General features: G+C 34.4%; 1 pseudogene; it reads left to right on the forward strand.

Annotated features, from left to right (window-relative positions):
* Positions 1-12,500, forward strand: part of LOC135220663 (glutamate receptor 1-like) — a 338,668-nt pseudogene that overhangs the window by 78,951 nt on the left and 247,217 nt on the right.

Here is a 12,500-nt window from a genome sequence, read left to right on the forward strand (position 1 = left end):
CTGCGTCAACGGATCCACTTTGGTGGGAGTCCATACGAAGTATGAGGCTTAAAGTTGCTGTCTTCGCCTTCACCTGAGGTACTAACTAACACGTACTGCCTGCTTCGGTATGTGTTGCTCATTTGTATTCTCAGTGCGCAAGTGGCATACATCCATTTCAGACGGACGCTATATTCTATATATTTCTTCCTATGCTGAAAACGCATGAGCTATCTATAATTCTATGTACATGAATTTATAAATAATGAAAATGCATGCTTTATGAACCTAAAGATATCATATTTATTACAATACTAAGACCCATTATGTGAAATATCGTGGTTTGGTATTCTGCTTTTATATGCACAAATTTATAGATAAACAAATTTCAACGCACTGTTCATATTTACTTTACTACGACGACCATCTTTAGATTGTTCCCCTGATAAGATTTTCAGACCTGATTGATGACCTCACACCAGAGTAGTAAGTAATACAAACCACCCAGTTCACGTCATCTTTATTATCTTTGCTTCTCATTACCGCATCTTTTCTTCTTGACTGTATTGGTAAAATGAAAGATTTAATCATCGATCCATTTATTATTGTTTTTATTTTACTTGCTCTGTCGTATGGTAGTGGTGACCTTATTCTTTATTTCGATTTTCCCCTGCTCACATAGAAATCTTTTATGAGCCATTCACGGTTTGCATGTTTCATAAAAGCAACTTTTAGGTATTTAATTTCTTCCCCTCTGTATTTGGGACTAGATATTCGAACTCTTTCATCAACAAACCTATTGATACACTTTACTTCACGTTTTAAAAATGGCATCTTTCAGACCCTTCAGCGTTTTTTCAATCAAACAGAAATAAGCAAAAGAAGATGATAACAGCACCTACCGTCATCTAAGAGCAGTAACTTTGTGAATTAAGTGCCCATGTTAAAAAAATGCTTAAATAAAAAAAAAAAAAATAAAAAAGAAAAAAAAAAAGCGTAATTTCACCTGATGGGTCTTTTCGCCTATTATCGATTGTAACGTGAACATTCGCCGACTTTTTATCCATATTTCATTAAACAATATGCTTTTATGCACGGCCTTGGCCTTCGTTTTTTATAGTATTTATACATTTGCAGTTTGATATTATACATAACAGGCATACGATTGCTGGCTGATACTGTTATACTTCCATTTCCTTCCTTTTTGAAGTCTCTGGGAAGTAATTCCAAATTTAGTTCAAGAAGTTAATGAAACTTATTGATTATTTTAAACTCTATGAAAAACAATATTTTTCTGTAAGAAATATGAATGTAGTTTTTTTCATAAAAGCTGCATAAAGGTACTGATTGGTAAGATATGTGAGAAACTGTGGATTTAGCGTTAGATGTCCCAAAATAATCATTTAATTTAATGATTATCTGAAATTGATTCATTAAATCATAGTTGTATAAAAATGCTTTCCATATTTGGTGGACAAAACAAATCATTTTACGCAAAGTGAATGAAATTCTTAATTTGTGCCTGTTCATTAATTTGGTGAACAAAGCAAATATTTTTACGCAAAGTGAATGACATTCTTAATTTGTCCCTGTTCATTAACATTCTGTTTTATGTTAAGTAGCCTGAGTGAAACTGTGCTTCACATTACATGCTCAAAAGTATTTCATATCACCTGTAAAATAAATATTTCAAAGATGTATGAAACACAATTTCTCATCACCGAACGAAGAATATAATTCCATTCTATCGGAAAATCAAAATAACACATATGTTTGAAAACTTGTATTTGCATATAGTGAACATATTTATATAATGGTTGCAATACAATCGAAGCTGCATCATGCTAGTTTATGCTTAATTTTTGTATTCTGTAAAAGTAAAAAAAGGAGTAAATTTTAACGTAAATTGTTGTAATTAGGAGATGGAATAATCGTATTAGGCGTTAAAATGATTTTTTAAAAAACATATGCGTTCAAATGTACATATCTAAAATGGTGGACCAACCCCCACCCAAAAAAAAACAAAAAAACAGTAAGGCTGAATTTCCCAGGGTTAAACAATTCTGAAAAAAGCATAAAATTGCCTATTAAAGGATGGACTCAAGCATAAAAACGCACGGTGACCTAATCCGACTCATCAACGTAAACAATAGTATAAATATTCAGTTAGGTTAATTTGCTACGTCTGCCAGTAACTTTTTTATTGCATTTTTTATTTTTTAACAATTTATTATTATTATTTTCTTCAAGTGAGGAAGGTGTATGGCGCATGCTCCTTCACAATGGCCGTAGATTGGTTTCCATTTGAAACCCTTTCTTTCAAAGTGTCTAAGTATTTCAAGGTCAAAGTGGTATAACATGGCTTTAAACCTGATATATTATTCACTCCAGGGAACTCACTTAAAAGTTGTTTAGGTAACTACATAATTGCACGATGAAAACAAAAACCAATGAATTTCATGAATGCAGTAATACCACACTTATAGTCGTAAATAAGTATGACTATGAGATAAAATTCCATGTTTAGACCCATTGCTCTGCCAGTATATGATGTATTTTTAAGACCACATTCACCGAAAGGCAATACCTAAAGCACATTGCATTTAGGTAAAATATAACTCTTATTGAATAAAAACAACATTGCATGATAAGCAGACGACCTTGGGTGGTCTAAATATATCCAAAGAACATTAATGATTAATTCACCTAAGTCATTGCTTATGAAATTATATCAAGTAATGAAATCAACCATTATTGACTTTACGTAGTAACGTTTTATTTAGCCACCTAAAGCAAATGGAATCTTCGGAAAAAAACTGTTAATAGATAATTATAAGTTGAAAATTAAGAACATATTTCCTACGATGTATATTAAAAAAATTTTTTTTTAAATGTTAATGACAAATTATTGTGTTTGGTTATAGGTTAAAGAAAAGAGGTATTAAATGAAAAGTTAATATGGTGAGCATTTGCAAAAAAAAAATTAAACAAGTATGGGATAAAATGTGAAAAGACTAGTGTTCAGTAAGATATATATTGATGAAAATGTTAAGTAGTCACGAGAAAAGCAAGTTTTACATTAACTGCAATTAGCATTGTAAAATTATGTAAATACTATGACATAACTAGAAATCTGCATTAATGTATTTTTCTAACAAAAGATAAAAAGAAAAAAAAAACTACTGACTGTGACACTCGGGAAATTTAGAAATCGGCGGATCATTTCAAGACACAGAGTTCGTTCGCATTAAAAAAGGAAAAGTTTTAAAGGAAAAGACAAATTCGACTCCACTGGGGGACTGACACTCGTTTACGGAAGGAATTTCAATGGGTTTGTTTTGCTTAGAATGGCAAGGCTACGAGGGATGAGAATGACAAGAAAGTGAACTATATCTCTAGTTTTATTCTCTACCTTCCAGGCAAGGAGGAGGTAATATGAAGGGTAAAATTTAGGAGATAAATAATAATCAGATTTCAGTAACGAGGAGAGGTTAGCTCATACAGATAACGTCAGAGGGAGCTTTTTGTAAAAGTAACAGATATAACACTAAATAAAGTGGGGTTGAAATAGACAAATCAGCTTGCTTTCAATGTGGAATATGACGTTATAAAAAGACGAGAACTCGGCTAAAATGAAATGGTAAATCGTGACATTATTTTTCAAATTTATTTTTAATTAATCGTGACATTATTTGGCGGTTCGGATCTGCCGACTTTACCTAAGCGGTTGCTTTATCTACGCAGGTGAAAATTATCCTGGCAGCGACTTGTGTAAGAAGCGCACTGCGTACTCGATTTTGTTCCTAGGGCTATTGAAATATAAGAATTCTGCGATGAATTGTTTCTCCGTGCATTCCCCTACGATTATATTGAAAAATCCACCGAACAAAACCCGATAATCAAGAATTGTGTACGATCCTCTCGTCATTTTCGTAGAAGGGAATCGCCCGCCTCATACAGATGACGTCAGAGGGAGCTTTTTGTAAATGTTTACTGATATTTTATTCTCGGCCGAAAGGACGGCCCGGGCCTCACCTGGCTGCCTGAGGCTGTAGAAGTACTCGAGACTTCTCTCGTTTGAGAAGTTAAACACGCTGTAACATCATTTATGGTAATAGCAGAAGGTTACACATTTGGATAAAGGTACAATGTTTTGTTGCGTCTTGTGTATATGGACTTGAACATTTCGAATATTCTTTTAAATTGACTTTGAAGGCTTAGAATAATCAAAAGCTATAGATAAAACGTACAACTAAAGTTGCTACCTGATTTCAGTACGGAAGGAAAGGAAAATAGGACAAAATAAATGGAAAGGAGATGAATTTCATTGGTTCACAATTAATAGAAGCTCTTTTGAATAAATTGTAAGCCTAAGGAGTGACATAGGAAGACCATTTTGCCCATATAGACACATTTTTAAATAAAAAAATCCATTGTTTTCAGGATTATGACTGCAGATTTTTCGAGATATAATTTATTCAGGAATAAACTAAGAGAAAATACCTACTTAGTTCATCTCCACTCTAGTGATTGTTGAAGACTACAGGATCTGCAATTTCCATACTTTAAAAAGCCTCAGATAGTCAGGAAAGATTGAGATCAATAGCAATAACCCGATTTTTATCTGCAGAAGCAAATGGCGCTTTCAGAATGGATTTCGGATAATGTGTTTATTTTCTTTGCCTCGTGGCGACTCCTGTGAAAAAAAGAAGAAAAAGAAATCCCTTTGTAAATCCCAATAAACTTTTTTGTAACATCTTTGACTGGATATGAACATTGATTCTTCTCTTGAGAGAGCTTTTGATCAGTCATTCTAAACTTGAAGTGCTTAGGGAGGATTAAAGAAAAAATATTATGAAGTCTGGTAAACGCTGAAAAAATATTGCTGTACTGCACATCTTTACGTCGAGGTTTTTACATGTGAAGTTAATTTTTTTTTTTATAGTTTTCTGACATCACTTCCTTCAGAAAAGTATACAGATGCATTTCAGCTGTTTCAAAATCTCTCTCTCTCTCTCTCTCTCTCTCTCTCTCTCTCTCTCTCTCTCTCTCAGCGCGTCAATAACCTAGATTTGTGGCGCCAGTTTTACTAGGTATAAATCAATCAATCAGTCTCCTCCTCCTCTTCTCTCTCTCTCTCTCTCTCTCTCTCTCTCTCCTCTCTCTCTCTCTCTTTACGAATAATAATAATAGTCATTAGTAATTCAGTTTATTCTCCCCAACATCTTCCATGCAAAATAAAGCTAAGATCGTAAACTCAGATTCAGTTATTTCGGATATTCGTTCTCCTGTTTCTTTATATTTTCAGTGTTTCTTTCGTGATATTTTCCTTACCTGTGTTTGCCTGACAGTCTAAAAAATTTTCAGGATTGCAAAGTTTCACGTAAGAAAATTTAATTTTCCAGTATTTATATATACAGTTATATGTACACCCTATGGAAGCACAAAAACACATGGCAAGCACAGGTTACACACACACACACAAACACACACGTATATAAATATGTATGTATTAATATGTATATATATGAGAGGGAGTGATTCTCCGGAATGATATGCCCTTTTAGTTCTCAAAAAGTCTATAGGTATGAAGGAGTTGCCTGTCCCATGATCATTTACTAAATAAGAGATAACGTTGATACGCTGATACCGATTCGCAGCTGGAATGACATATGGGACGAAGGCCATGATCAAACAACAAACCTCACAAATGCCAGGTCACCGCTGTACTATTTTGAGTTCCTAGATAATTATATTACTGACTTTATTTAAAATTTTTGTAGAATTGAGGTTACGCATTTCTGTGAATCTAGGACCATTTAAGAAATGGGCACAGTGGACAGTTGCCATGGGTTCCAGGTTTTTAGTCCCCTCTGTTCTAGATACCCCCAGAATTCTATGGACACCGTATGATTCCAGGCCCCCCCAAGAATAGGCTGGTGCCACACTGTCACATATGTTCGTGAGAAATCCTTCAGCAAAGTACCTCAGCTTAATTTAACAGAACGACCTGCCATATTAAAGGATTCATCTTGAGCAAAGTATCAAGTGAAAGGGCCAATAGATATGGCAGTTCAATTTCACTAAATGTTTACGTTTTTATTTCCGTAGGAAGGAGGGTGAGTATGGATCCTAGTGCATCATTATGCTTTGCCTATAATGTAATTGGAGGTTCCAGTTATCACCTGTGTCCTGACAACAAATCCTGAATACATTTGGCATTTACTATAGAGTATTTGAAAATAGGGCTTCCATTCACCGAATCTTGTATATTTTTTATGGTAAAGAAGATAGGACGATAGATGGATTATCCCATATTATGTACCAACTGAATTATCCCGAAAGGCAACTCATCTGATGCAAACGTAAATGTGGGAAGTTATATACTAAGTATTATCGGTAATACTAATAATATGGCTGGAAACCGAATCATTTTTCATTTCAGGTATCTCATTTATGAAGTTATTTAGGTGTACATATAATTGCACTCAAAACGAAGCGTGATGGGTTTCATTACCGCAGAAATACTAGATTATCGGTTGTGCTAAAGTCTGACTTGGAGAAAAATTTGTATGATTCTTCCATGTACTGTGTGAGTGCTTTATGTATTTAAGAGCTAATTCAGTATTGGACAGTTTCAGAACATACCGAAATTATGTACAAAACGAACCTTTCGGGATAATAGTGGATTAAATGACAAAGATTATACTACGATAAGCAGATGGCGTCAATAGATCTGTAGAGGTCTGGCATATTTTTTTTTCATGGTTATGAGGTCGAAATAATCGAAGGAATATTGATGATAAACTCGTCTCTGTCGCCAGTTATGAAATAAAATAAAATGATTGAATCATCCTTTGTCACCTATGATATCTGCAGCTAAAAACGAAAATACAAACTCAACTTAGTAGGGGAATGGCCTCAGCGTTTACAGGAAGGAATTTCAGTGGATTTATTTTGCTCTTCAAAGTATATGTTGAAACATGCAATGCCTGTAATGGTTAGACAGTGAGTAATGAGCCAGAAAAGACAGAGTGAAATATGATCATTCCTGCAAGCAGACTAAAGTTTTATTGGTGTAATTTACGGAATATGCCGTAATATAATTTGATACAAAGAGGAAAGGGTTAAAACAACAGTAGAAAAAATAAGAATGAACGAAGATTTTAAAAAACGGCCTGCATGCTTTTAATGTGGAATAGTATGTTATTATATGAAAATGTTGTTAAAATCGAATACTAAACTAGTCGTTATTTTTTGGTGCAGAACCTTCCGACTTTGTACGGCGAGGGCATTATTTGCCAGGGTGTAAAATCTAAATGATTGTGACAGCAAGTGGTATAATCTTAGTACGTGCTCGATTTTGTTCATTCTCGGCGATGAATAAAACGTTCCTCTAGTCATTTTCATAAGGCTGAATTGGAAAGTCACGTGTAAGAACTGTCTGCGATCGTGCTTCACCGCCCCCACCCCCCCCCACGCCTCAATATTCAATTGTCCAATTGTTTTTCTTAGGTTTCAAAGTTTCCAATAGAGGGGGGGGGGGGTAACCAACAGATGGCGCGGGGGGTTGCGTTTTGTGAATAATTATTGTTATTTTATTCTCATAGAGACGAATGATGTTGCTTAATTATGATTATGATTATGAAAAGTTTCAAATAATCTTTTGACCTTCATAATGATATGAAAAGGCCAAGGATTTCCCCGGTATAAAAAATAAACAAATAAATAAATTATCCTTTGCTTTTGAAGGTCACGACTGAAGATTTTCCTGTTTGGATTGTGTTTGGCAGCCAATCCTCACCTCACGGCAGAGTCGATTTATTCAGCAATATACTGAAAGGAAATTCTTTTCCCTTCACGGACTCAGTGTAGTAGTGAGGCTAAGTAATTTGTTAGCTATGCCCCGAAAAAGCCTCTGATGTTAAAGAAAGCGTGAGATCAATAGCAGGGTTTGCCTGATTCTCATCTAGAAAAGAAAATGAGACCATCTGAATAGAATTCCCGTTGATGTACTGAACCTACCCCTGGCAACTCCACGAACACTTCCTGCGTAAAATTATTTACCTTTCTCAAAAACCATTCCTCAGGTCTCTGCCTACTCATGAACATTAAAGTTCCTTTTGAGAGCAGGTTTATTTTTTCTTCGAAATCTGCGAAGTTTAGGTAGGAATATAGAAAAATATTGAGATCTGCTAAGCATGAAAAAGTTCGTAGCTGCATACTTTGATGTCAGCTTTCTTAAGTCTGATTTTTTTTTTTTTTTTTTTAGAAAACTGCTGTCTTTGACATCACAAAAAAATGAAAAGTAAAAAATTACGGATAAGTTTTTCTTATTACTAAATCTCTCTCTCTCTCTCTCTCTCTCTCTCTCTCTCTCTCTCTCTCTCTCTCTCTCTCTCTCTCTCTCTCTCTTAGTATTGCAAAGTTCCAAGCAGGAAACTTAATGATTTTTCAGTAACGTACAAATTAGTACGATATTTACACGCAAAGGTCTTATACGTAACTAATATGTAAAGTTTACCTTATATAAACTAATTTACTAAAATATGAGACCACACATGTTTATACGCTGAAAAAGACTTTCACCTACTGTGCTTATATATATATATATATATATATATATATATATATATATATATATATATATATATATATATATATATATATATATAAGTATTTATATACATAATTCTGATTTTACATATTAGATTCATTGTTAAACATGTATTTTCCAGTCAGCTTTGAAAGTTGTTATGTAAAACCTGGTATCTCATATATTTTCCCATCATATATTGTACTACTGGCCTACTATGTATTCATTTTGACAAATTTTACATTGATTTAGAGGCGCGGGAGCCAAAACTCCCAATCCCAGAGACTGTACATGTCCCCCAACCCCCCGAATTCAGATCGTTACTTTCCATTTCCGTATTCTTTTATTGGTTAGTAGTACGTGTCATGACAGAGATGTAATAATTTGATTTTACGGAACATTCATTATCCAATATAGAGATTTAATAGGAAAGCTTGCTGATTGATTTAAATTTGTTATTGGCTTCATACATTTTATTCATTTAGAATTAAAGCTATCAATTTTTCATTCTTGCCGTCTTGCTTTCATCGGTGTCTATATGGAAGGGTAAAACTCTGGAGATGTTGTGCAGACTTTTTACGCGTGTTGATAATTTTATACAAACTTCTTCATTGCAGATGGAACCTGAATTCAGGAGTCAAATCCTCATCCCATTCCTTCCTATTTCAGGGGCTATCTTCGACAAGGACTCTCGAGAGATTCAGGGCGCGTTTCTTCACGCCATGAACGAGTACAATCTGAACTCGACTGGGAGGCGTTCTCAGCTACATGCCTACGTTGACATCATTAGTACTGCAGACGCCTTCAAGATATCCAGACTCAGTAAGTACTTTGTTACGCTGTTTCTTGGAGAGGGAAGGGAGTTTTTGGATGCGGAATTTTGGGCGGATGCCTATGTTTGTATAATTATATTGAACCTCTGTTGTTGTTTTTTTCAGTTGGCAAGAGTTTTGACGCGTTATTAAATGGTTACTTGTGCGGTTGATATATTAGCTATTCATCCATGTTTTTGGAATCAACTGAGTACTATCTTTGTTTCATATACTTTTTTTTCTTTACAGGTTCCTTTACACTTATTTTTTTTTATGAATACGGAATGTATATTCTTGCAATGTTTCTGGTGACGATAGGGAATATGAAGCCAGAAGTACTTTTGAAACTATTTCAGATGTATATATGTTTCAGTAGACTTTTATGTTTTAGCGTAACAAATGCGTCACTATCTGTCTTGTGTATCTTGAAATATTATATTACTATTGTCATCGATTTTATGACATTTGTGACGTATCTTCCCCATGATACGCATTCTTATTTTTTTTCTTTTTTTTATTACAATTTTCTGACAACTGCTCAGTGTATTAGCGGAAACACGTCGATAACATACAGTCTTCAAAGGCTTTAACTAAATGATGGAACAATGCATATTTTTTTTTAAACTAATGAATGCATAATAGATCAAGTTATTTGCCTTTAGACTGTTTAGTCCGTTTCATCTAACGTAATAATTAAGGTTCCCCTGGAAATCGGTCACTACATTGAATGATAAATCTTACGGCTTTTTTGTTATATGCTAGAATTGGGTTATACTAAAATTCTTAATGTAAAGTATATACCTGAAACAAATATCCTACCACCTGTTATTCACATACAAATAAACACAGGCTGTACCTATTGAAAATACATTGATCCAAGTGGGTAAATGGTGGTAACAACGGCTCCCTTCCAGGTCCGTGGAACGTTTCCACCTTGCCCCTCACCAGTATGCTTACCCGTATGATACCAACCAATTCCACGTAGCGGGAAACAAGCCTTTAATATATTATATATATTTTATATATATCATATTATATATATACTATATATATATATATATATAATTATTAATATATAAATATCATATATATTATAGTAATTGAATAATACATACATGCATTACAATACATATATACATACATACATACACACACGCATATATACATATATAATATATATATATATATAATATATATATAGATATATTATATATATATATATATATATAGTATATATATATGTGTGTGTGTGTGTGTGTGTGTGTGTGTGTGTGTGTGTAACGAGCAAATTATGGCATGTGGTTAGAATTACAGAGACAGAGTATGTAGTCATAATGGGCAGGCAAGAGCTAAATCAGTAAGTGGTATCATGCGGAAATGAGGTGAATGTTTAGTGAAGCGAAAACATGATTTAAGGTGCAATTGGACGCTGGGAAAGAAAGTCATGTACAGGAGGATGTATATTTATGGTAATCAACAAAAATATATGAGAGGAGAAAAAGAGAAGGCAAATAATAGTATGAAGGGACTGAAGTCCAGCAAAATCTTTAGGGGGAAATAAGATGAGGTTCCTTAGGGTAGTATTCTTTCGTAATCGAGTGCTGGCACGAGTCGATGAATTAGATATTTTGGAAATTTGTTGAGGTGCGATATGGAAGGGTATTGAATGAATGACGAACGGATGGAAAGGGGTAGTCAAAGCTTAATCATGCTTATGGAAGTGACTGTCGAGGAAGTGACGTGGCCAGTTAAAATGTTGAGGACTAGAAAGACACAATTTGATGTGACTGAGTGTGAGATGTCATATTAAGATGGAGAATATGTGGTTGACGAGTTTTCTAAGGGTTGGAAAGTTAACTCTAGATAAGGGGAATAATCTGGAGAGATCGTTGACAAGAATTATTTTCAGTTATGTAAAGATAATGGTGATATAGGCAGCTGAAAGATTTAAAGGGTCCAAAGTATACCAAGGAAAGGGTATACCTGGGTTCTGATAGGAAAACTCAGACAGATGTCAAACGGATTGTGATAAAGAAGAACAGTAGGGTTATATCAGAAATTTGAAAACTAAACGGTAAAATTTGTATTAGGCATGCATGGACCTATAATAAGCATATGTATAATTCAATAAAGATGCTATGTGGATGGTTTAGAAAATGTGTAGCATAAAAGATTAAAAGTTTTAAGTATGAAGTAATACATACGTTAGATTATGTACGCAAGAGAATGACTTTCTAGGTGTAAGAGTGGGTATGAGACGAGGGTTTGTCATGGGTCTACTGTTGTTAAGTATTTTTATGCGTAGGTGCAAAGATATAGGATAAGAAAAGAAGTCGTAACAGGAGTATGAAATGGTTGATGCTTGCATAAATAAGTTAGACTTTAAAACTGTGTGCTACAGGGTAAAGTTAATAGTGCAGGCAGATGGAGGAGTGAATGGTAATATAATGGTTAAATTACTGGATACAGTTCATGAGTATAGGTATACAGGAATGAGACAAGAGGCAAGTCAAGGCATAGGTGAATTAATCAGGGTATCAAGTTCTGTGCAAAACGTCTGGGGAGATGATGAGGTAGAAATGTTGAGACAGCTATCTTATGTAGGATTGTATTGTTCATGCCGGGTACAAATGAAAGGCAAAAGGGCGAAACGCATCTACAGTTTGGAAGTGAGGAGAAGAGGAAGATCTTGAAAGTGCTGAACAGAATGTGTGAAAAATGTATAGAACAGGGAAAGTGTTAGTATGTATGACGGGTGAAAATGAGCAAAAAATAAGCGGTAAATTGTATATTGTTTGTGTGAACGGGAATTTGGCACGATGCTCGTGTGCCCATTGTTAAGTGACAAAAAGCACTTAATGTTGTAGGATTTTTTAGGGCAACATTCACCGGATACTCGACAGTTAAATAAGGAGTGTCAGTGAACATTGCGTTGCTTTTTCTCTGGTACTCCTCTCCCTTACTGTGGTAAACACCTTAATTTGAATACAAGCACACATTCGAACAGACTTACAACAACACATACACACACACACACACACACACACACACACACACACACACACACACACATATATATATATATATATATATATATATATATATATATATAT

Source organism: Macrobrachium nipponense, chromosome 2 (assembly GCF_015104395.2).
Source record: "Macrobrachium nipponense isolate FS-2020 chromosome 2, ASM1510439v2, whole genome shotgun sequence".
Classification (NCBI taxonomy): domain Eukaryota; kingdom Metazoa; phylum Arthropoda; class Malacostraca; order Decapoda; family Palaemonidae; genus Macrobrachium; species Macrobrachium nipponense.